The sequence below is a fragment of the Solea senegalensis genome, linkage group LG6 (genome assembly GCF_019176455.1).
Source record: "Solea senegalensis isolate Sse05_10M linkage group LG6, IFAPA_SoseM_1, whole genome shotgun sequence".
Classification (NCBI taxonomy): Eukaryota; Metazoa; Chordata; class Actinopteri; order Pleuronectiformes; family Soleidae; genus Solea; species Solea senegalensis.
The window spans coordinates 25,983,598-25,993,265 of record NC_058026.1 but is presented as its reverse complement, the minus strand read 5'-3'; the positions used below and the strand labels follow the sequence as shown (position 1 = coordinate 25,993,265).

Genomic DNA, 9,668 nt, shown 5'->3' with positions numbered 1-9,668 from the left:
CCCGGCCTGACTTCAGCACACAGCAGTCTCCCTGACCCTCACACACCCGCTGGTCTGGTACACGGTTCTCGTCGGTACCTTATATTACATTTATACAAACGATATAAAGAACAGAACGGAGCCGCCACCGCCGAGCGGATGTTGTTATGTAACAGAAAATGACACCAACACGCCCTTGAAACAAAAGCTGTTGTCTCGGTGTGTGTGTTTGTTTGTGTGCGGTGCCGGAGCCACATCTCTGCCGGGCGCCGTGCTCCCGGTGTTGGCCTGTCAGGGAAGGGACGATTTACACCGTAAACAAATAAATAAAATAAAACCCAAACCAAAACAAACAAAGTGATGCTGGTGAAAATCCTTTCACTGTTGTCACCAACACACAGTCTGGGTGATTTATCTCCTGATTAGCCAGTAGGGGGGCCTCTAATGTCATGCTAGGGTGTCGTTATCTATCCCAATCATATTAACAAGTCTTATTTTTTCACTTAAAAATTCTCAGTAAAAACATTGTTGTACACCAGATCATTCACATGCTTTATGTTTTCAACCGGTATCCAATCAAACCTGGGTTTTTTATACACTGCGTTCCATTAACACCGGAAGTCGGAATAGTTCGGAGTGATGTCATGTGTCACAAGCTGACTGTGATTTAAATTTAAGTGTTCTTTCCAGTCATGCTCAGGTAACACAGGCTCTGTGTTATGTATATTTCTTAATACCGCGCAGACGAGAGCATGGATACCTGACCCGAGTCTGTCTGGACCCGTGTTCTGGAACTGTGGAAAAATGAGTTTAGATCAATTTGGGTCCAGTTCAACATACAGTAATCATGCAACAGTAGTTCAATTCCCACTGACTGTGTGTTTGTCCCACTAGAAACACAAGCAACTCAATATTGTGCAGTTTCATTCAGACTAAAATGTTCACACAGGTTTTAATTTTTGTTGGATTAAAACTATAATTTGATTTATTTTTGTATGATGTCATATAAAAGTGCTGAGGTGGATACACCTCCATTTTTGCTGTATCTGTAGAAGTGTTTTCACCGAGTGGAGCAGTTTGGTTTTACTACTAGTACTAGAGCTGCAACTAATGATTATTTTCACAGTAGATTATTTTCTTGATTACCTCGAGGACTTGTTTGTTCTCTAATGTTAGAAAATGTTGAAAAATGTTGATCAGTGTTTGTTAAACCTGGAAATGATGACGTTTCTCAAATGTCTTGTTTTTGTCCACAAACCAAAAATGATTCCGTTTGAGTGATTTCTTTATTATTATGTGGAGCAAAGAAACCAGAGAATGTTCACAATAACAGAACTGGGTGTTTGTCTGGTACGGTTTGGAATGGTCCTGGTCCTGGGTCAGGCACGGGTGTCGTTGTACTGATGTAACAACAACAAACAAGTACCTTAAATTGATACTTTTAACTGACTTTGGTAGAAGTTGAAGTCACTTTTGTATAATATTATTTAAGTAATAGTTTTAAAGTTCATGACATTTACTGTACTTAAGTATCATTTGTCATTTTCTGTTATAAAATGGTGGATCAGTGGTAGGGCGAGTTGTCTCACAACTGCAAGGTTTTCAGAGGGTTTTCAGCTTCTGAATTGTGAATATTTTTGTGGTTCTTTGCTCCACATCACAAAGAAATCATTCAAACTGGATCATTTCCAGGTTTGACAAACCTTTTTCAACACTTTGTAACATTTTGCAGCCCAAACTACCCATCGATTCATGGAGAAAACGATTGTTGGATGAATTGATAATGGAAACAATGTTCTGAAGCCCCAGAGCTGATAGACTTAACATTAACACTGTTTTTGAATATAAAATTGATTCTACAGCTTTATAAGGATACATCTAAAGCTGACATTGACCATTAAATACATTAATTTTAATACATTATTCCACACATTGAAAGTGTCTCATGGATCAAAAAATAAACTGTGACGTCGCTATGAGGTCAGACAAAATCATGCACTTTTCCTGGCATCTGTGCACAATGACGTCACTACAGAGTCGGCCAATCAGACACCAGACACTGTCGACACTTTACCGAGGGCAGCCAATCGTTTGTAGTCACATGTCAATGTGAAACTTTAAAGTAAAAGTACTGGACTTTTGTCTGGGAGAGGAAAAGAGGCCCACAGGTGAGGAAAGAAGGAAGGAAAGCAGGATAGGAGGTAAACCTGATGTAGAAGTGAAACAGTCAAGGAAAGAAGGAAGAGTGGGTGAGACAAAGGGAACAACAAGGGGATAGAAGGACAGGAAAATAAGGGAAAACGGCGAGGAAGGAGGAGGATGGAAAGAAGGAGGTAAAAGTGATGTAGAAGTGAATCAGTCAGGGAGAAGGAAGGAAGAGGGGATGAGACAAAAGGGACAACAAGGGGATAGACAAGGACCAAGTCAATGAAGGAGGGATGGAAGGGCAATAGAAGGTTGTGAGGAAGGAGGAAGCAAGGGAAGGAGAAGAGGACTCACTTGTAAGTTGCTTTGGATAAAAGCGTCTGCTAAATGACATGTAATGTAATGAGTCGGGTCTCTGGTGGAAGAGAGAGATGAGGAGATTGTTGGAGTTCTGGTGAAAGAAGGAAGGAGCGGAAGTTTAGAGAAATGTAGGTCAACCACTGAATAAGGAAAGGAAGGAAGGATGAAGAAGGAAAGATGGAGGTAGAGGAGGAGAAGAGTGAGGAGGGAAGGGAAAGAAAGGCAGGCATTGGTCAGTGAAGGAGAGATGGCACTAAATGATGAAGGAGAGATAGAAGGAAGGAGGTCTACAAAAAGGGAAGGTGAGGGAGAGAAGAAGGGAAGAATAGAAGGAGTTAAGGAGGCAGGAAGTGCTGAGGCGGTGAACAATGAGTGTTGAACTGCTGTGTGTGTGTGTGTTTCCTTCCAGGCTAACTCACGACCGGAGCGCCTGATCACAGGAGGAGGAGAAGTTTGAAAGGACGAGGGCGTGAGGAACAACCTGTGAAACAGAGAGAGGGAGAGCAGGGGGGAGGAAAGAGAGAGAACAGTCAAGTTTGGGATGAGAGGAGGGAAGAGAACGTGAAGAGAGAGAGATAGAGAGGGGAACAGATCTGAGGTCAGGAGAGAGAGAGAGAGAGAGAGAGAGCAGGCGCAGGTAGGCCGGCGGTCAGACGGACCCGCTGATCCACGGGAGAGGAGACGTCACCATGAGCGACCAGAACGTTGTCAAGGAAGGATGGGTCCAGAAGAGAGGTGAGGACAGAACACACCTGTCTCACCCACCTGTATCTATCTGACTCACCTGTACCCATCTGACCAACCTGTACCTGTCTCACTCACCTGTACCTGTCTGACCGATCCAGAACCCTCGGTACCAAAGTTCTGACAGAGGAAAAATGTGTTTATTTTTGAGTTTTCTCTGCACATAAACAAAAACAGGGTTCCCACAGGTCCTTGGAAACATTAAACTAATTTGTGGATAATAAATAAAGAAGAAAAAGATTTCAAGGCCCTTGAACTTTTTTAAAAATCGCCCTAAATGGACATGGGTCATTTAAAGTGCTTGAATTTTGTGCTAGGAGAAGTTAAGTTGATATTTAGGTAAATGTCTCCTGCCACCGATGTGCCCTTCAGGACTTTCATGGGTCATTGACATCCTTTTCAAGGTCCTTGAAGGTCTTTTAAATTTCGCCCCAAAATAGATGTGGGTCATTGAAAGTGCTTGAACTTTATGCAAACCCGTCAGGATTCCCACGGGTCCTTGAAATACTTGAAGGTTTTTCATGGATCCTTGAAATCCTTGAAGGTTTTTCATGGATCCTAGAAATCCTTGAACATTTTGTGAATTTGAAAAAGATAAGGCTCTTTAAAGTTTAAAAAATAGACATGGGTCATTGAAAGACGTTCACTTAGGTGAATGTCTCCCACCACCAATGTGCTCTTCAGGGTTCTCACAAGTCCTTGAAATCCTTGAATATTTTTGAACTCAAATTCAAGGCCCTTGATTTTTTTTAAAAAAAAACTCACTAATGAGAATTAATTCTCATGAAAAGTTTCCAATGTGGAATATTTCCAAAAAGTTGTCTTGGACCTTGTGTGGCTGAAGGTATGTTTACGTTGTGTTTTTGCATTTAGAACATATTTAGAACATGTTTAGAACATAGAGTGTATTTAGAACATATTTAGAGTATACTTAGAATATATTTAGAGTATATTTAGAATGTATTTAGGGTATATTTAGAACATGTTTAGAATATATTCAGAGTATATTTAAAACATATTTATAGTATATTTAGAACACATTTAGAGTATATTTAGAACATATTTAGAATGTATTTGGGGTATATTTAGAACATGTTAAGAATATATTTAGAATATATTTAGAGTATATTTAGAACATATTTAGAACACATTTAGAGTATATTTAGAACATATTTAGAGTATATTTAGAACATATTTAGAATATATTTAGAATATATTTAGAATATATTTAGAACATATTTAGAACATATTTAGAATATATCTAGAGTATAATTAGAACATATTTAGGATATATCTAGAGTGTATTTAGATCATATTTAGAGTATATTTAGAATATATCTAGAGTATATTTAGAGTATATTTAGAATATATCTAGAGTATAATTAGAACATATTTAGGATATATCTAGAGTGTATTTAGATCATATTTAGAACATATTTAGAGTATATTTAGAATATATTTAGAATATATCTAGAGTATATTTAGAACATATTTAGAGTATATTTAGAACATATTTAGAATATATCTAGAGTATAATTAGAACATATTTAGGATATATCTAGAGTGTATTTAGATCATATTTAGAGTATATTTAGAATATATCTAGAGTATATTTAGAGTATATTTAGAATATATCTAGAGTATAATTAGAACATATTTAGGATATATCTAGAGTGTATTTAGATCATATTTAGAACATATTTAGAGTATATTTAGAATATATTTAGAATATATCTAGAGTATATTTAGAACATATTTAGAGTATATTTAGAACATATTTAGAATATATCTAGAGTATAATTAGAACATATTTAGGATATATCTAGAGTGTATTTAGATCATATTTAGAGTATATTTAGAATATATCTAGAGTATATTTAGAGTATATTTAGAATATATCTAGAGTATAATTAGAACATATTTAGGATATATCTAGAGTGTATTTAGATCATATTTAGAACATATTTAGAACATATTTAGAGTATGTCTTGTGATTTTTTGTGTTTGTCTCAGTGTGGACGACGTGGTGTCAAACGTCTGAAGAACAACTCTTTTAAATTGAAACAATGGTTGTTTACCTGCAAGTGGAGAGGGACGACTGTGGCGCTGCAGCTCAGTCTGAGCCACACTTGGCTGCTGTGTTGTTTCCCACACTGCTTTTCTCTGTGCGTGTGTGTGTGGTTGGCTGGCAGACAGGGGGAAGTTTTCTCTGTGGCACTATGAGAGGATGACCTAACACTCTGGTTCCTTCCTCTTCAGCCTCCCTGAATTGTTTATTGCACCTCCATGTGCTGTTATAATCCAGGCCTGGGTTAAATTGTCGCCTCTCTCTTGTGCTGTTGTTGACTATGTGTTGTTTGCAGTGCAGAAAACGACCTCATTCAGGTTCAATGTGTTTGATTTTTAGTTGTGTGTTATTGATTGGAAATCAAATGAAATGAACTTTAGTTAAAGTGTATGATCTCTACGTCACATGTTCACGTCTTTATCTCACTGTAAGAACAGGAAAATTAGTGATTTTAACATCACACACACAGGAGTTGTTGATCCACTGCTGCCTCCATCACTAAGTTCAAATGTCTTGTTGTAATGAATTCAGTGTTTAAAATCCTTTGTTCAGATTTACCTCAGTGACACAAAGTGACCACACGAGGCAGCAGAGGACCAGCAGCAGTCCCCACCAGCTAAAATTACTGATTTTTTCTCTGGGCTTTAGTGTGAGAGAGTGAGTGGTTTACAAACTTGTTGATAAAATAATAATGATAACTTTGACGTCCCGTGACAGGCGAGTACATCAAGAACTGGCGACCACGTTACTTCCTGCTGAAAACAGACGGCTCCTTTATCGGATACAAGGACAAACCACAGGACTCGGACCTGGCCTACCCACTCAATAACTTCTCTGTAGCAAGTAAGACGCCGCACGCCATGTCATGACACCGCTGAACAATTCAATTAAATTTATTTGTATAGCACCAAATCACAACATACAAGATCTCAGGTCTGTACATAGACAACATCATGGAGCAGAGAAACACAACAGTTCACACAATGAACAAATGAACTAGGCATCAGTGGAGAGAACACAGAAGAAGAAAGAAATCTCTGACAGAACCAGACTCACAGAGCTGCCTTGACCAGTTGGGGTGAAAGAAAAAATGGGGGACAGAGTAGAGGAGGGGGAGAGAAAGGACAAGAGGAAGATGAGGTAGAGACAGAAGTATCTGTATGATGCCGCTAAACACACGTCATGACACGCTAAACACGCGTCATGCCGCTGCTAAACACACGTCAAGACATGCTAAACACACGTCAAGACATGCTAAACACACGTCATGACGCTGCTAAACACACGTCATGACCCGACATGTCATAGTTTAGTATGTGGTCCAAAATCACACCGACATGTCATAGTTTAGTATGTGGTCCAAAATCACACCAACATGTCATAGTTTAGTATGTGGTCCAAAATGAATCATTTGAACGGAACAGATATTATGTTAATTTGCCTTGGAGCAAAAACCCGTGTTTGCGCCCTTTCCAACCTTTTTGTGTGGAGTTTGCATTTTCTCCCCACATGTGCGTGGGTTTTCTCCGGGTACTCCAGTTTCCTCTCACTGTCCAAAAACCTGCAGAGGTTAATTAGACACTGTGTGTGAATGTGAGAGTGAATGGTTGTTTGTCTCTGTGTGTTGGCCCTGTGATGGACTGGCGACCTGTCCAGGGCGTACCCCAACTTTACATACTGCATATTTAAAGGGGAAATCACCCGGTTAAAAAATAGAGATCAGGAAAAATACAGAGAGTCTTGTTTGTAATTGACCAGTCAAGAGAATGCATTATCTACAGAGCAGAACAGCTCAATAGACTGGCAGAAAGCTGGCATGCTTCCATAACAGTGTTTTATAGGAGACGCCCTGCATCCACACGATGCACCTATACACATGACAGTTCCAGGTTCTATAAATTGCAGTCATCATAAGTGTTTGCAGACTTTTCTGCAGACTGCAACTTGTCAAACAAAGTGGAAGCTGTGTCTATATTTGCTGTGATCAGTGGAGCGACAGGCCAGAGTTTGTCACACGCACAGTCACACACCCGTGTGACTGTGCGTGTGACAAACTCTGATGCTATATTCAAGAGGCCTGACTGACACAGTCTGCTGCAGCACGTTACAGCAGTTTCCCCCCCAACCCCTGTGCTGCACCTCGAACCCAGTGTGTGTTCATGTTAATGTGTGAGTTCATCTCCACACAGAGAACGGGCGTAGTCAGATTGACTGGTGATGAGAGATGATGGGTGTGGTCCAAAAGATGTCGCTGCTGTTGTTATTGTCACATTGTTGCATAACTGGTGCAAATTGTGCTCAGCTCAATATGATATGATATTTTTAATTTCCTGGCATGTCACATCTGTTAAAAGCTGATTTTCCCAGTTTTTACTGGATTTTTTGACCCTTTATTGTTTTTTATTATTTCTGTGTTTCTTTGAAGGGGAGAATTTTGTTTTTACTCATCAGTTTTGTCCTTTTTGGTGACGTCTCTGTCTCAAATGGGCAGTAATCCCTCTGTTTACCTGATTTTAGTTTCATTTGTTGTCACAAATTGTGGATCTTTTTATAAATGGCCAGCATTTACATATATATATAAATTATGTATATGTATGTATATGTATGTATGTATATATATATACGGCCAGCATTGTGAAATAAAATAAATGATGTACTGTATATACAGTGTGGTATACACATATGTAAATATGTTTATATACCGTATACATATGTATATACACATATACTGTACATAAACCATATGATATCATGGAACGTGGTGTCAATGATGATGTCTCAATGACGTTTGAGACATTTTATTTAAAGTTAAAACACATTCCTCAGTGAGTCAAACAGTCAAACGTCCACTGTATTTTTACAGTAAAATGAGAAATTATTTGCTTTTAACTTAAATGACATGCCTCTAATAACATGCAATGAAATAAAATATGAATGTGTTGAATGATGACACACATATGTATTGATAATGCTGTAAATATTATGCAGTTGTGCTCTGCCAATGTTAAATGTTTTATTTATAGCTTTTGGCACACAAAGGAAGCTGCAATAATGCAATAAGGCTTGTGCACCAGGTTCCCAGGTGGCAGCGTGCAAGTCTGTATCCACTGGTGTCACTTCATGTGAGTCACCTGTGAGAAATGTGATGTGTTGCCTGGATGACAGAGACACTGAAACACTAGCATCATAGCATGTTTGACCTGTATTTCCACGTGCTGCACATACAAAAACAATAAAATGCCACATCAGTCATCAGTCAGTCATCATCTAACCGCTTTATCCTCCACCAGAGGGTCACGGGGGGTGCTGTGCCAATCACGGCTACATCGGGCGATAGGCGGGGTACACCCTGGACAGTTCGCCAGTCCATCGCAGGGCCACACACAGCGAGAGACAAACAACCATTCACTCTCACACTCACTCCTATGGTCCACTCCAATTCACCTAATCCCCACATTGCATGTTTTTGGACTGTGGGAGGAAGCCGGAGAACCCGGAGAGAACCCACGCACACACGGGGAGAACATGCAAACTCCATGCAGAAAGGCCCATCACTCAAGAGGACGCTCACACTGGCAGTTAAAATAATAAAAAATAAACCAAGTGTCGGGCAAATTTGTGAAGTCACGTACCCCAAACAATCAGGATCATGAGCATCTGCTGTAGCACCAGGAGGTGAGGATCCACATCTGTTTTTCTTTCCTGGTCAAGTTAAATGTAACGGGCGTGACTGTGTGTGTTCAACCGACAGGTGTCGTCCTGAAGTGAGCGCTCAACACCTGCTACAAATGGAACGTTCCTCCATGTCTTACTGCGTTGTCATACTTTCTCTATGATGGTGTCTGAACGTCTCCAGAGACACAGACAGGTTGTTGTCGCTCAGCTCCAACTTGTGCAGTTGTACCATCACAAAGAAAAGGGCACGATCACAGATATCCAGAGGGGAATTGGTAATGAGTCTCAATTACCTCAATGACACTGAAACAGAGATGTTTCTAGGATCTCTGGGGGCCAAGGGCAAAGAGGGATCTTGGGAGTCCTCTTTGAAACCCCCAGGCTGAAATATATTTACAACACACAGTTAAAATAATAAAAGCAAACTGTTCTCTCTGTAGTTTACGTATGACCTGGTGTGACTGATTCATTGATATTGTTTTTTTGTTTTTACCCTGCGGTGTTACCCAAGGTCAAAGGAACGATGACTTGACTCAAGTCCTTGAAGGATGGATTATTGTGAGTGTAAGTGATCATGCATGCAGACATTTGAGCCCAACCTCCAATGGTCTCATCATATACTCTCCAGAACCAGCATCATGTATTCATGCACACACCCACATGCACACTTACACAACTGATACCACCGATTAACCAC

The 9,668-nt window shown here is 39.7% G+C and overlaps 1 long non-coding RNA gene across 1 annotated transcript in view; it reads left to right on the top strand.

The window, feature by feature from the left end:
• LOC122770851 overlaps positions 1 to 6,135 on the top strand; it is a 7,107-nt gene extending 972 nt beyond the window's left edge. Inside the window, exons 2-3 of the long non-coding RNA XR_006360558.1 lie at positions 2,894 to 3,219; positions 6,014 to 6,135. This is a non-coding gene — a long non-coding RNA (uncharacterized LOC122770851). The remainder of the gene's footprint in view (positions 1 to 2,893; positions 3,220 to 6,013) is intronic.
• Positions 6,136 to 9,668: the final 3,533 nt, after the last annotated feature.